The sequence below is a fragment of the Lampetra fluviatilis genome, chromosome 62 (assembly GCF_964198595.1).
Source record: "Lampetra fluviatilis chromosome 62, kcLamFluv1.1, whole genome shotgun sequence".
NCBI classification, from domain to species: domain Eukaryota; kingdom Metazoa; phylum Chordata; class Hyperoartia; order Petromyzontiformes; family Petromyzontidae; genus Lampetra; species Lampetra fluviatilis.
The window spans coordinates 3,296,353-3,313,414 of NC_136336.1; the positions used below are offsets into that span (position 1 = coordinate 3,296,353).

Below are 17,062 nucleotides of genomic sequence, written 5' to 3' on the forward strand. Positions count from 1 at the left end.
CAAAGGGGTCCAGCGGGGTCATTCGCAAGAGAGGAGGCGATGTGTGCTCCTGGATCACGGTGCCAAACATTTAATTTTTTAAAATAGTTTTTTGTTATTCTTAGGTTTTTTCGGTAAAGTCACGTAGGTAAAAAAATTAAAATTAAAATTTATAAAAGAAAAATAAAGTAAAAATAAAATAAAAAAATCACGACGTTTCAGAGGCAACACAAGCTTCCGTCTTGAGGTGGAACCGTCACAGCACGCTTGCTGTATCAAGTAAATGAGAGATTCCAAGAGATACTACCCCGTATATATATACTGGTTGAGGGGGGGGGGATGGGCCAGGACAGGCCCCCTTATTATTATGGTAAGGTGCGGCTTGTTTTTTGTTGCTTAGCAACAAGCAAAAAGTCAAACCGAGAGTCAAAGCGACGCCGCCAAATCCCTCGACGGAAGATTGTCGCGCTCACGCCCCCCACGCCCCCCACGCCCCCCACGCCCCCCACGCCCCCCACGCCCCCCACGCCCCCCACGCCCCCCACGCCCCCCACAGCCACCCACGCCCCCCACGCCCCCCACGCCCCCCACGCCCCCCACGCCCCCCACGCCCCCCACGCCCCCCACAGCCACCCACAGCCCCCCACGCCCCCCACGCCCCCCACGCCCCCCACAGCCACCCACAGCCCCCCACGCCCCCCACGCCCCCCACGCCCCCCACAGCCCCCCACGCCCCCCACGCCCCCCACGCCCCCCACGCCCCCCACGCCCCCCACGCCCCCCGCATCGAGAGCGACGTCTCGGCCGGGAGCCTCGCAGCAGGGAGAGAGCCACGACACTCGGCGAGGCTTTCCCGTGAAGGGGTGGGGGAGGGGGGTGAACGGAAGCGTGGCCAGACAAACAATCGGCGGATACACGAACGAGGTAAAAATTAACCCGTAAAAACAAAGTTTTTCACTATAAATCCTTTATATGCGTGGCATCGGTTTTATTTGTTTTATTCATTTCTGTTTTTCTTGAGTAAAAGTTTCATTTTTATCACATTGGTATTTTAAATTAAATATAAGGAAAGTCGTATATAAGGATTATAAGGTTTTCAGTTTTTGTATGATTGTTTATATTGTACATTTTTGTTGTTTTCTTCAATAATTTTCTGTGTTTAGGTAAAAAAAATATATGATTGTGTTAGTGAAATGTTTTTTTTTCCTAAAAAGTGGAAAATAAATCGTCACGCACAACGAGTCTGTGTGCAAAATGTCAGCTCGATTGGATCACGGGAAGTGGGTTAAAAACGACCGACAGATTTGCACGGTCGTAAGCGCGCAAGCAAGCAAGCAAGTGAACTTAATATAAAGGATTTAAAAAGTGGCGTTGCGAGCGCGTAACCCCCCCACCCACCCCCACCCGCTCACGCCCAGGCACCGTGGGCCGAGTTGGTGAACCCGGCGGAGGCAGTCGCCGCTAGAGGGCAGCATGAGCCCGTCTAAGGCGTCGTCGCCACCGCGATGTGGACTCGTAACCAGACGCCGTGCGGGAGAGAGGGCGGGGTCAGAGAGAGTGAGTGAGGGAGGACGACTCAGAGAAAGAGAGAGAACGACTCAAAGAGAGAGAGAGGACGACTCAGAGAGAGAGCAGACGACTCAGATAGAGAGGTCGACTTAGAGAGAGAGAGAGGACGACTCAGAGAGAGAGAGAGAGAGGACGACTCAGAGAGAGAGAGGATGACTCAGAGAGAGAGAGGATGACTCAGAGAGAGAGAACGACTCAGAGAGATGGAAAAAGGGAGAGAGAGGACGACTCAGAGAGAGAGAGGATGACTCAGAGAGAGAGAGAACGACTCAGGGAGAGAGAGAGGACGACTCAGAGAGATGGAAAAAGAGAGAGAGAGGACGACTCAGAGAGAGAGAGGATGACTCAGAGAGAGAGAGAACGACTCAGGGAGAGATAGAGGACGACTCGGAGAGATAGAAAAATAGAGAGAGAGGACGACTCAGAGAGAGAGAGAGGATGACTCAGAGAGAGAGGATGACTCTGAGAGAGAGAGGATGACTCTGAGAGAGAGAGAAAGAACGACTCAGGGAGAGAGAGAGGACGACTCAGAGGCTCCAGGAGGAGGAACTACAGACGAGCGGGAAGGTAGCAGCAGCAGCAGCAGCCATGCAGCCAGCAGTCGGCCCTACCAACAATTCCCCGAGTTGTGCGGTCCTCTACATATGACGGTGTTTTAAACCTATTAACGAGTGTTTGCTTCTATACACGTGGGAGCAAAACGGGATCGCGTGGAGCAAAGTCACGCGCGCGATGGGGTGAACGCGTATTGCCCCCACGCGTATGGGAGACATTGGTGGATGTAGCAAGAGCTGAAATAGCTACTATTCTTAAGAATGCTAAGAAACCCACTAGTAACATCAGCAAAAACGAACGCTCTGAACTCGCGGACCTAAAAAAGAGAGATGATATAGTCATCCTCTCGGCAGACAAGGGCAATGCCACGGTCATCATGGATAAAGATTCATACAACAACAAAATCCTGGAGCTTCTTAATGATGGGAGTTACTCCAAAATTAAAAACAATCCCACTAAAAGCCTAACGACGAAAACCAACAGTATCATCTCGAGTTCGACTTCCCTAATCGAACCAAGCAAACGTCCCTCTCTAAAACCATCGGCGGCAAGACCTCCCAGACTCTATGGTCTTCCCAAAATCCATAAGGAAGGCACCCCGCTACGACCCATTGTGTCGACGATAAACTCTCCTACGTACAAACTAGCCCGTTTTCTATCAGATACTCTGCTCCCCTTCACAGGCAAGACCTCTTCGGCAGTACTCAACTCAACCCAATTAGTCTCTATGGTCAAGGACATGGTACTATCTCTTGATGACATCCTCGTCAGATTTGATGTAGTATCTTTGTTTACCAAAGTCCCAGTACCGGACACCCTTACAATAATTGAGGACTTAGTCCAACATGGATTGAATTCTGATGCACCTGCGCTGGTTAGGCATTGCCCCACCAACACCTATTTTACCTGGAATGGCACCTTCTACAAACAGAATAAGGGTACCCCTATGGGCTCCCCTTTGTCACCAGTTATAGCCAACATGTTCATGGAAAAGTTTGAATCAGACGCCATCCAGACATCCACCCTGCGTCCTTCCCTGTGGAAGAGGTATGTGGATGACACTTTCGTCATCTGGCCACATGGCCTCCCAGCATTGAACCACTTCTTGGACCACATCAATTCTAGACACCCATCCATCAGATTCACCATGGAAGTGGAGAAAGACGGTAAACTACCATTCTTGGATATTCTGTTTGAGAGGAGGCCTGACGGATCCTTGGGACATTCTGTCTACAGGAAAGCCACCCACACAGATTCCTACTTGAAACCGGATTCCCACCACCACCCATCTCAAAAGAATTCTCTCATCAAAACGCTATACCACAGAGCCCATGGCATTTCTGACAAACACCACCTGACCGGTGAATTAAGACATGTACATCGGGCCCTCAGGATGAACGGATACTCTGACCATACTATCCGCCAAGCTGTCTCTCCCACCACACAGAAACAGCCACATGAAACTCCGACCAAAACTATCACGTTACCATACATAGCAGGCGTGACCAAAAATATCTCCAAAATTCTAAACAAACATAAGATCCAAGTCCGATTCAGTACAGTGCATAAAATCCGTGATCTGATTCCATCTGTGAAGGACGTCGTTCCTGACTTACAGTATCCTGGAGTCTACAAATTGAGTTTCATTTGTGGTGATTGCTACATTGGAGAAACGAAACGTCATGTTTCTAGAAGATCGTGTTCGCGAGCACAAGTCAGATCTGAAACACGGCAGAACTGATTCTTCTGCCGTTGCCGATCATTGCTACAACTCGGTGGGCTCTCATGAAATTGTCTTTTCCGAGACCAAGGTTCTCTGCAAACCTCCCGGCTACCATCAAAGGTTTGTACACGACGCCATACAAATATACAAACACAGACATAATTTCAACCGTGATGATGGGTACAAACTTAGTAATCATTGGAAAGATGTTATCAACCACGCAAAAAAGACTTAATTACACTTTTTTGGACCATCTTATCTGACAGGCACTATTTTACTTTACTTTACCGAGTGTTAACATCCCCAGTGTTTAACAGTACTCTCTTCATTGTTCAGCCAGCATTGGTATAAACATGGGCCGTTTCGTTCTTTTTTCTATCATGTGTATCAGGCCTCCCCTCCCCATCTCTGTCCAATGTGTTGGCGTGTGCAGCAGCAACCGCGTCCAAGCCGTCGTCCATCCTTTTAGCCCCGCCCCCCCTCCCCCTCCCGATGCGTTCTACGTGGCACTCCGTGCTGTCTTTGAGCCCCGCCCCCTCCCTCCCGATACGTTCCATTCATTGGCTACCACATTCTGATGAGCTCCCCCCCCTCTCCTCCCCCTTCAACTTGCTTATAAGGGATTACATCTTGAATCATTGCCTCACTTGATGCAGCTAATTCGGCTGTGACGGTCCCACCTGATGACGGAGACTTGTGTTGCCTCCGAAACGTCGTGATTTTTGTTTTATTTTATTTTCATTAATTTTGACGTTTTACCTACATGGTGACTTTACCGAAAAAAAACCTAAGAATATGAATCCTTGCAGTCACGAAAGCTTCAAATCTAGAAGACATTGGTGAGTCCACAGGGCTTTTGATTTGCTGCGACGCATTCCCACGGACGAGCCGTGGGGTCGCCAGGGCTCACAGCGTGCGCGTGTCATCCACCATCGCTGCTGCTGCTGCTGCCTCCGCAGTGACGGGTTGCACGCATCAGGCTACATGGTCTGCTGGGGGAGTGATTTCAAAGCCGGCACTGCTTGACGAGACGCTGAATGTTTGAGGCCGATCCAGAGTTCTGATGCTGTTTGAAGCAACGGCGCTGGAACGATGCGCTCCCAGGAGGAAGTAGGGTGGGTGGGTGGGGGGGTGTCCCGTGGGGCTGATGTGATGTGAACATTTTTTTCCCTCGTGTGCAGCGACAGACGATCCGTGGGAGGAGACGAGCTGTTTACTTGGTTTGTTGTTGTTGTTGCTGGCGCTGATGATGATGACCACGATTATATTGACCGTGTTGGCGATGACGGTGATCACGATGATGATGATGATGATGGCAGTGGGGAGCGGTGGTGTAGTGGTTAGCGCGCTGTGATTCCCGCTCACGGCCAAACGCCGGTGACGATTATTTGAACCGGTTCTGGGCCCTCCCCTAGGTCGACTCAGCCTCAAATGAGTACCTGATATGGTGTGTCAACATCGCAACTGGGGAGACAAAGGCAGTCGGGCATGGTGCGTGCTACCCACCCCCTCGTGTACCATTTGGACTTTCATAGGTGCTCCCTAACAGCACTTGCCCCAACAGTCTGTTAAGGCTATACGGGGGATCTTTGTCTTTGTTTTTGGTGATGATTGCGATGACGACGATCACGCGTATAGTGATCGTGGTGACGACGATTGTATTGACGATGGCGGCGATTGTAGTAGTGATGACAATCACGACCACACTGAAAACAGCAAACCACGATTTAAAAATATTGCTCTTTATTTGATAAACACAGCGTCGCGTAACGTGACAACCACATGTGACGAGCACACGTGTTACTGCATGATATAAACAGAGGCGAGGGGGTAACCACCATCATCATCACCACCACCACCTTCATCATCATCATCACCGCGACCTTGGTAAAACATAGACATCTACACACGCCTCCACAGTCGGTATACACAGGACACGCGCGTGTGGATAATATGTGAACGTTTCATATTGTATAGCCATCGTTATTTCAACAGTAATTATAATCGTTTGTCATATATTATATATGTAAAAAAACAACAACAACAACAACGTGGGATACTGTATATATGTATGTACAATGCAACGCAACGCGCCAATGTAATCGGATTACTCCCCCCGCGCGCGCATCGCAGTAATCCTGGTGGGTTACGGCCTATTTTTGCCCGCGTTTGTAACGGGTCGACGACGTTGCAATGATGACATTCATCCCCGATGCTCTGTAAACGTTGTATAAAAAAAGAAACGTAGTGGGATTTGAGTAACGCGTTGGCGTTAACTGCGGAACTAACCGAATCTAAGTCGACACATTTCGTCAATAACACTGTGGCCTCAAAATAATAATAAACACAACACACAACAGGCGACGTTTCGGGGCCAAGGCCTTTCTTCATAGCGCACAATTATTTGGTGATTGCTGCTGCTGCCGCTTGCTTGCTTGGCTTGCCTGCTGCGTTGGCAGTGGTGCACAGGTACTGTACAAACAACAACAACAACACGGTCCGTGTCAACAACAACGACACCACCCTGTGTAGCTTTCGAAAAACAAACATATACGGGGTGAAATTTTGACTTGAAACTTTTTCGTGACTGCAGGTATTCATATTCTTGGTTCTTTCGGTAAAGTCACTTAGATGGAAACGTCGTGTTTTTTTGCTTTGATTTTTAATTCTAATTAATATTTTTATTTTACATTTTTTTTATCTACGTGACTTTACCGAAAGAACCAAGAATATATACAGGGTGCTTACATTTCGATTTAAAGCTTTCGTGACTGCAGGGATTAATCGTCTTGGTTCTTTCGGTAAAGGTCACGCAGAAGGGAAATAATAAGATAATAAAAATAAATGACGCTGTCTTCCCGACAGACATGTTCTTCACCTGATGACGGCTGCTTGCGTTGTGGCCGAAACGTCGTGAGAATTATTTTATTATGTTTTATTTTTATTATTTTATTATTTCCCTTCTACGTGACTTTACCGAAAGTACCAAAAAGATATACAGGGTGCTTACATTTTTTTTAACTATCGTTTTTTAAGGGAAAAATAACGGATAATACACAGCAACATTAAAACAAATGTCATCTTAATAGCTTCAAAAAGTCTCCAACTTGTTCGCCATCATTGTCAACGCGTTGCCTGGAATCGTCCCCAGGTGTTGCAAACATCTCAGAAGCGTTAGCGTCGTCCTTGATGCACCCTCGGTGAGTCCGGGCGACGGTTCGAGCAGCGTTGGGCCCCTGTTCCCCGAATAAACGAGGGCCGTTTGCCCGAAACGTCGGCCAATTGCACGTTCGTTTCTTTGTAAAGGCCGCTCACGAGTTAAATTTTGACTTCAAAACTTTTCGTGACCGCAGGAATGTATATTCTTGGTTCTTTCGGTAAAGTCACGTAGATACAAAATACACATTAAAATAATAATAAAATTAAATACAAATTAAAAATAATAAATTGAAAATAATAAAAGCAAAAAACCCCACGACGTTTCGACCGCTTGTGTTTCGATCAAAACGTCGTGGGTTTATTTAACCTTTGATTATTTTCAAGTTATTTTTCTTTTAAATTTCTACGTCATTTAATTTTGTTATTTTTTTTACTTTTCTTTTATTTTATATCGACGTGACTTTACCGAAACAACCAAGGATACGCTCAAGAGCTGTTGTTGTTGTTGTTGACACGGAAGGCGACCGAACAACCTCCCCCCCCCCCCACACGCTCTGGCCGGCACGCACAACGGAAGCCATCGAACGTAATCCCGCGATCGATCACAGCGCGTTACTTTGGGGAACACCGCGGGCGGAGATTACTTTTTCGTTACTTATTTTGTTTGAAACTCTTTAAAGGGTAAATCTCGACTCTCACACACACAACCTCGACTCTCTCACACACAACCTCGACTCTCTCACACACAACCTCGACTCTCTCACACACAACCTCGACTCTCTCACAATCTCGACTCTCTCACAAACTCGACTCTCACTCACAACCTCGACTCTCTCACACACAAACTCGACCCTCTCACACACAATCTCGACTCTCTCACAACCTCGACTCTCTCACACACAACCTCGACTCTCTCACACACAACCTCGACTCTCTCACACACAACCTCGACTCTCTCACACACAACCTCGACTCTCTCACACACAACCTCGACCCTCTCACACACAACCTCGACTCTCTCACACACAACCTCGACTCTCTCACACACAACCTCGACTCTCTCACACACAACCTCGACTCTCTCACACACAACCTCGGCTATCTCACACACAACCTCGACTCTCTCACACACAACCTCGACTCTCTCACACACAACCTCGACTCTCTCACACGCAACCTCGACTCTCTCACACGCAACCTCGACTCTCTCACACGCAACCTCGACTCTCTCACACACAACCTCGACTCTCACACACAACCTCGACTCTCTCACACACCTCGACTCTCACACACAACCTCGGCTATCTCACACACAACCTCGACTCTCACACACAACCTCGACTCTCTCACACACAACCTCGACTCTCTCACACACAACCTCGACTCTCTCACACACAACCTCGACTCTCTCACACACAACCTCGACTCTCTCACACACAACCTCGACTCTCTCACACACAAACTCGACCCTCTCACACACAACCTCGACTCTCTCACACACAACCTCGACCCTCTCACACAACCTCGGCTCTCTCACACACAACCTCGGCTCTCTCACACACAACCTCGGCTCTCACACACACAACCTCGACTCTCTCACACACAACCTCGACTCTCTCACACACAACCTCGACTCTCTCACACACAACCTCGACTCTCTCACACACAAACTCGACTCTCTCACACACAAACTCGACCCTCTCACACACAACCTCGACTCTCACACACACAACCTCGACTCTCACACACACAACCTCGACTCTCTCACACACAACCTCGACTCTCTCACACACAACCTCGACTCTCTCACACACAACCTCGGCTATCTCACACACAACCTCGACTCTCTCACACACAACCTCGACTCTCTCACACACAACCTCGACTCTCTCACACGCAACCTCGACTCTCTCACACGCAACCTCGACTCTCTCACACGCAACCTCGACTCTCTCACACACAACCTCGACTCTCACACACAACCTCGACTCTCTCACACACCTCGACTCTCACACACAACCTCGGCTATCTCACACACAACCTCGACTCTCACACACAACCTCGACTCTCTCACACACAACCTCGACTCTCTCACACACAACCTCGACTCTCTCACACACAACCTCGACTCTCTCACACACAACCTCGACTCTCTCACACACAACCTCGACTCTCTCACACACAAACTCGACCCTCTCACACACAACCTCGACTCTCTCACACACAACCTCGACCCTCTCACACAACCTCGGCTCTCTCACACACAACCTCGGCTCTCTCACACACAACCTCGGCTCTCACACACACAACCTCGACTCTCTCACACACAACCTCGACTCTCTCACACACAACCTCGACTCTCTCACACACAACCTCGACTCTCTCACACACAAACTCGACTCTCTCACACACAAACTCGACCCTCTCACACACAACCTCGACTCTCACACACACAACCTCGACTCTCACACACACAACCTCGACTCTCTCACACACAACCTCGACTCTCTCACACACAACCTCGACTCTCACACTCACAATCTCGACTCTCACACTCACAATCTCGACTCTCTCACACACAACCTCGACTCCCTCACACACAACCTCGACTCCCTCACACACAACCTCGACTCCCTCACACACAACCTCGACTCTCTCACACACAACCTCGACTCTCTCACACACAACCTCGACTCCCTCACACACAACCTCGACTCCCTCACACACAACCTCGACTCTCTCACACACAACCTCGACTCTCTCACACACAACCTCGACTCTCTCACACACAACCTCGACTCTCTCACACACAACCTCGACTCTCTCACACACAACCTCGACTCTCTCACACACAACCTCGACTCTCTCACACACAACCTCGACTCTCTCACACACAACCTCGACTCTCTCACACACAACCTCGACTCTCTCACACACAACCTCGACTCTCTCACACACAACCTCGACTCCCTCACACACAACCTCGACTCCCTCACACACAACCTCGACTCCCTCACACACAACCTCGACTCCCTCACTCACACACAACCTCGACTCCCTCACACACAACCTCGACTCCCTCACACACAACCTCGACTCCCTCACACACAACCTCGACTCCCTCACACACAACCTCGACTCCCTCACACACAACCTCGACTCCCTCACACACAACCTCGACTCCCTCACACACAACCTCGACTCTCTCACACACAACCTCGACTCTCTCACACACAACCTCGACTCCCTCACACACAACCTCGACTCCCTCACACACAACCTCGACTCCCTCACACACAACCTCGACTCTCTCACACACAACCTCGACTCTCTCACACACAACCTCGACTCCCTCACACACAACCTCGACTCCCTCACACACAATCTCGACTCCCTCACACACAACCTCGACTCTCTCACACACAATCTCGACTCTCTCACACGCAACCTCGACTCTCTCACACGCAACCTCGACTCTCTCACACGCAATCTCGACTCTTACACGCAACCTCGACCCTCTCACACACAACCTCGACCCTCTCACACACAACCTCGACTCTCTCACACACAACCTCGACTCTCTCACACACAACCTCGACTCTCTCACACACAACCTCGACTCTCACACACAACCTCGACTCTCTCACACACAACCTCGACTCTCTCACACACAACCTCGACTCTCTCACACACAACCTCGACTCTCTCACACACAACCTCGACTCTCTCACACACAACCTCGACTCTCTCACACACAACCTCGACTCTCTCACACACAACCTCGACTCTCTCACACACAACCTCGACTCTCTCACACACAACCTCGACTCCCTCACACACAACCTCGACTCCCTCACACACAACCTCGACTCTCTCACACACAACCTCGACCCTCTCACACACAACCTCGGCTCTCTCACACACAACCTCGGCTCTCTCACACACAACCTCGGCTCTCACACACACAACCTCGACTCTCACACACACAACCTCGACTCTCTCACACACAACCTCGACTCTCTCACACACAACCTCGACTCTCTCACACACAATCTCGACTCTCTCACACACAAACTCGACTCTCTCACACACAAACTCGACCCTCTCACACACAACCTCGACTCTCACACACACAACCTCGACTCTCACACACACAACCTCGACTCTCTCACACACAACCTCGACTCTCTCACACACAACCTCGACTCTCACACACACAACCTCGACTCTCACACTCACAATCTCGACTCTCTCACACACAAACTCGACTCCCTCACACACAACCTCGACTCTCTCACACACAACCTCGACTCCCTCACACACAACCTCGACTCTCTCACACACAACCTCGACTCTCTCACACACAACCTCGACTCTCTCACACACAACCTCGACTCTCACACACAAACTCGACTCTCTCACACACAATCTCGACTCTCTCACACACAACCTCGACTCTCTCACACACAACCTCGACTCTCTCACACACAACCTCGACTCTCTCACACACAACCTCGACTCTCTCACACACAACCTCGACTCTCTCACACACAACCTCGACTCCCTCACACACAACCTCGACTCTCTCACACACAACCTCGACTCTCTCACACACAACCTCGACTCCCTCACACACAACCTCGACTCCCTCACACACAACCTCGACTCTCTCACACACAACCTCGACTCCCTCACACACAACCTCGACTCCCTCACACACAACCTCGACTCCCTCACACACAACCTCGACTCCCTCACACACAACCTCGACTCCCTCACACACAACCTCGACTCCCTCACACACAACCTCGACTCTCTCACACACAAGCTCGACTCTCTCACACACAAGCTCGACTCCCTCACACACAACCTCGACTCCCTCACACACAACCTCGACTCTCTCACACACAACCTCGACTCTCTCACACACAACCTCGACTCCCTCACACACAACCTCGACTCCCTCACACACAACCTCGACTCCCTCACACACAATCTCGACTCCCTCACACGCAACCTCGACTCTCTCACACGCAACCTCGACTCTCTCACACGCAACCTCGACTCTCTCACACGCAACCTCGACTCTCACACGCAACCTCGACTCTTACACGCAACCTCGACCCTCACACAACCTCGACTCTCTCACACACAACCTCGACTCTCTCACACACAACCTCGACTCTCTCACACACAACCTCGACTCTCTCACACACAACCTCGACTCTCTCACACACAACCTCGACTCTCTCACACACAACCTCGACTCTCTCACACACAACCTCGACTCTCTCACACACAACCTCGACTCTCTCACACACAACCTCGACTCTCTCACACACAACCTCGACTCTCTCACACACAACCTCGACTCTCTCACACACAACCTCGACTCTCTCACACACAACCTCGACTCTCTCACACACAACCTCGACTCTCTCACACACAACCTCGACTCTCTCACACACAACCTCGACTCTCTCACACACAACCTCGACTCCCTCACACACAACCTCGACTCCCTCACACACAACCTCGACTCTCACACACAACCTCGACTCCCTCACACACAACCTCGACTCTCTCACACACAACCTCGACTCTCTCACAACCTCGACTCTCACACACAATCTCGACCCTCTCACACACAACCTCGACCCTCTCACACACAACCTCGACTCTCTCACACACAAACTCGACCCTCTCACACACAATCTCGACTCTCTCACAACCTCGACTCTCTCACAACCTCGACTCTCTCACACAACCTCGACTCTCTCACACACAACCTCGACTCTCTCACACACAACCTCGACTCTCTCACACACAACCTCGACTCTCTCACACACAACCTCGACTCTCTCACACACAACCTCGACTCTCTCACACACAACCTCGACTCTCTCACACACAACCTCGACTCTCTCACACACAACCTCGACTCCCTCACACACAACCTCGACTCCCTCACACACAACCTCGACTCTCACACACAACCTCGACTCCCTCACACACAACCTCGACTCTCTCACACACAACCTCGACTCTCTCACAACCTCGACTCTCACACACAATCTCGACCCTCTCACACACAACCTCGACCCTCTCACACACAACCTCGACTCTCTCACACACAAACTCGACCCTCTCACACACAATCTCGACTCTCTCACAACCTCGACTCTCTCACAACCTCGACTCTCTCACACAACCTCGACTCTCACACACAACCTCGACTCTTACACCAACTCGACCATCGCTCACAATCTCGACTCTCTCACACACAACCTCGACTCTCTCACACACAACCTCGACTCTTACACCAACTCGACCATCGCTCACAACCTCGACTCGCTCACAACCTCGACCATCTCTCAAAATCTCGACTAACACACGCGCGGCACACCGACGAGCGAATACGTTCGCGAATGAAAACAGCGGATTTGGCATCTGATGGATGGGCGAGTGAATAAGCGAATGGACGAAAGTGCCAGTTGCCGAGTGAACGAATGAATGAGTGAGTGAACGACAACTTGCGGCGAATGAGCGAATGAATTAATGAACGAGGCTACGAGTGAATTGATGGCACCGATTGGTTTCACGTGTGCGTGGGGTGAATGAATTCACGTATCCTTGACAGAACGCCGGAGCTAAACCCGTGTGCACTTGGCCCCGGCCACGGCAACGTGGAATGTCCACCGACCGGTGTGACGTAAACAGCGGTGTTTGTGCGAAAGGGGGGGCGGGGGGCAGGTGACACCCCCCACCCCCATAACTCTTTAGCGATGGCTAAAGAGACACACGCCGACGCATCATCTTTTGGTATAAGAATATATATACATAATATATACGTGATGGTTACATTATATCTCTCGTTTTCTTTTTAAAGTTATCTCCACATTAATAAACAATATGCTTCAGTTTAACACGTAGGCTTTCGCGACCAATATCAATAAAGTTTTATTTTATTTTGTCTGTCCGCCTGATGATGCTAAGTTGTGATCACTGGCGAAACGTCGGATTGTAAATGTTGTAGATTTGCTCTCCAACACCATCATCATCAGCAGCAGCAGCAATGAGAGTGGGGCTCGCTTGGAGCAATCATAGCGCAGGTGTTCACGCCCGAGAGGCCCTGCGGCTGACGGGATGGGTACAACAACAGCAGCGAGCTTGCGATGTGGGCTTCATGCGGAGCAAAGGGGGTCTTCTCTGCTGTTGCTGATGCCACGGGTTGCGTAATCGACGCTCAGAGGAATTCCTCTGAACCGTGATGGAGTGGGGACCGGGCGGGGGGGGGTTAGGGGAGGGTGGTTAGGGGGGGGTGGTTAGGGGGAGGGGTTAGGGGGGGGTTAGGGGGTGGGGTGGTTAGGGGGGGCTGGTTAGGGGGGGGGGTTAGGGGGTGGGGGGAAACGTCGCTCTTTGGGCTGTACGTCTTCTGCGTGGCACCGTCACAGTAACGTGGAATGTCCAGCTTGGCACGGGGGTTGGCAGGAGAAGCGAATGGCGCAAGTGACGTCAACATCGAGGACACATCGACTGACGACGATGATGATGACGATGTTGTTCCTGATCGTGGTGGTGGTGCCGTGACGATGTCGCTGCTACGAACAATGCTGATGCTGATAGTGCTCGTGATGATGATGATGCTGGTTTCTACACCGCGAACGATTATGCCGCCTGTTTCATCATCTGATGCTGCTACTGATTATCTTGCTACTATCGATGACGCCGCTGCTTCCGATGATGATGCGTTTGACAGCATATATATACAAAGATCCCCCGTGTAGCCTCTCACAGACTGTCGGGGAAAGTGCTGTTAGCGAGCACCTATGAAGGCCGGCACGGCACACGAGGGGGTGGGTGGCCAAAACCACGCCCGGCCGCATTTGTCTCGCCAGTGGCGATGTTTACACACCGCACCAGGTACTCGTTTGAGGCCGAGTCGACCTAGGGGAGGTCACAGGACCGGTTCAGATAATCGTCACCGGCGTTGGCCGTGAGCGGGAATCGAACTCGGGTCGTACCGCTAACCGCTACACCACCGCTCCCCCATACACACACACGGGCGCACGCGATGGCATATCGATGACAAAATGAGCAAACGCACAATCACAACAGATCCGCATCACGTCCGTGATTACGCAGCACATCACAACAGCCCGCAAGAACGCATCATCGAATTCATTCCCTCGTGGGGGGGGGGGGGGGTGCAGGGGCTTTGTGTGCCCCTTAGATATGACCCCCCCCCCCCCCCCTGGCTTGGCACCGTGGAGGGTTTTGGCATCGCGGGGGGCGGTTTGGCACGCGGAGTCATCGACAAGATTCGCTCCCCCCTCTTACACACAAGATTCGTTCGCCTGTTGGCAGCAGGTCTACTAATTATGATCCGGCAAAACATCGTGTTTATTCCAGCGTCAACAACAATAATGGTGATTGTTGTTGTTTTTGTTGTTGCCGCCGCTGCCACAGGGGTACCGCCACAGGAACGTGGAGTTGGCTCCGTGCGGGTTGCTGCAAACAGGGTCGCCGAGCGCGGCAGTCGGGAAACTCGCTCCATTGTTGTGGTTGTTGTGGTTTTCGTTTTGGTTGTTGTGGTTATTGTGGTTATTGTGGTTGTGGTTATTATTGCTGTGGTTGTGGTTGTTGTGGTTATTGTTGTGGGGCTTATTGTTGTCGTTGTTGTTGTGGTTATTGTTGTTGTGGATATTGTTGTTGTGGCTATTGTTGTGGTGGTTGTTGTGGTTTTTGTTGTGTTTTTTTTGCGTGGTTATTGTTGTGGTTGTTATCCGCTACGACTTTTGTTTTGCACGCCAAACATTGGCGGAAAGTCTCGGCCGTTTTGCCAGCGAGTGAGTGGATGGGGTTGGGGGGTCACGGGGAAGGGTTCAAGGGTCAAACGTCTCTCGCGACCTTCACTCAACGTGGGCCCGGGCCCTACCGAGACCCCCCCCCCCCCCCATTAATCCGCCTCCCCCTACAGCCCCCCCCCCCCACGCCTGCCGGTTCCACGCAGTGCGAGCAGGGGGACGGCACCGCGCCGAGTTTATAAAATAACAACAAACTATTGGAAGTTCAGGGTCTCCGTCGTTGGCAGTGGTGTATTCACACACACAATTCACACACACACCATTCACACACACGACATACACCATTCACTCACCATTCACACACACGACACACACACACCATACACACACATACACACCATTCACACACACGACACACACACGACACACACACACACACGACACACACACAATTCACACACACACATACACACCATTCACACACACGACATACACCATTCACTCACCATTCACACACACGACACACACACACCATACACACATACACACCATTCACACACACACGACACACACACGACACACACACGACACACACACGACACACACACAATTCACACACACACATACACACCATTCACACACACGACATACACAATTTACACACCATTCACACACCCCCACCATACACACACACACACGACATACACACACCATACACACCATACACACACACACATACAAATATCCTCCGTGTAGCCTTAACAGACTGTAGGGGCAAGTGCTGTTAGCGAGTAGCACCTATGAAGGCCGGAACGGTACACGAAAGGGGGTGGGTGGCCAGCACCACGCCCGACCGCCTTTGTCTCCAGAATGGCGACGTTTTACACACCGCACCAGGTACTCATTTGAGGCCGAGTCGACCTAGGGGAGGCCCGGGACCGGTTCGGATAATCCTCACCCGCAGGTTGTTGGCCGTGAGCGGGCGGAAATCGAACCCGGGTCGCCGCCGGGTTCGTAGCGCAAACGCGCTAACCACTGCGCCACCGCTCCCCTCCGTTACAGCAAATCACATTGTTGGACTACACCGCGCTCAGTCTATGTCCCCCCCCCGCCGCCGTCGCCCGCAATCAACCCGCACTGACCAGCGTGGTGAAATATGGTTAATAACCCCCCCCACCCCACCCGCACCAACTCCACAGCCCACACAAGTACGGGAAGGCTGTCAAGCGGCAGTGGATCGACAGAAAATCGCCGCACCGTGCGCCACCAG

At 51.0% G+C, this 17,062-nt stretch overlaps 3 long non-coding RNA genes across 7 annotated transcripts; all 3 read right to left on the reverse strand.

The window, feature by feature from the left end:
* Positions 1–9,814: 9,814 nt before the first annotated feature.
* Positions 9,815–10,700, reverse strand: LOC144951429 (uncharacterized). The gene is made up of 3 exons (XR_013640487.1): positions 10,495–10,700; positions 10,161–10,349; positions 9,815–9,946 (listed from the first exon to the last, which is right to left on the reverse strand). It is a non-coding gene; the product is annotated as an uncharacterized LOC144951429 (long non-coding RNA).
* A 134-nt stretch (positions 10,701–10,834) lies between these two features.
* LOC144951427 (uncharacterized) lies at positions 10,835–14,267 on the reverse strand. Of its 5 annotated transcripts, XR_013640484.1 has the most exons (4): positions 13,004–14,267; positions 12,638–12,700; positions 10,955–11,122; positions 10,838–10,891 (listed from the first exon to the last, which is right to left on the reverse strand). It is a non-coding gene; the product is annotated as an uncharacterized LOC144951427 (long non-coding RNA). The 5 variants fall into 5 exon arrangements; XR_013640485.1 differs by having other exon boundaries at positions 10,835–11,122; positions 13,082–14,267; XR_013640481.1 differs by having other exon boundaries at positions 10,835–11,122.
* Positions 11,228–12,265, reverse strand: LOC144951428 (uncharacterized). The gene is made up of 3 exons (XR_013640486.1): positions 12,085–12,265; positions 11,856–12,044; positions 11,228–11,666 (listed from the first exon to the last, which is right to left on the reverse strand). It is a non-coding gene; the product is annotated as an uncharacterized LOC144951428 (long non-coding RNA).
* Positions 14,268–17,062: the final 2,795 nt, after the last annotated feature.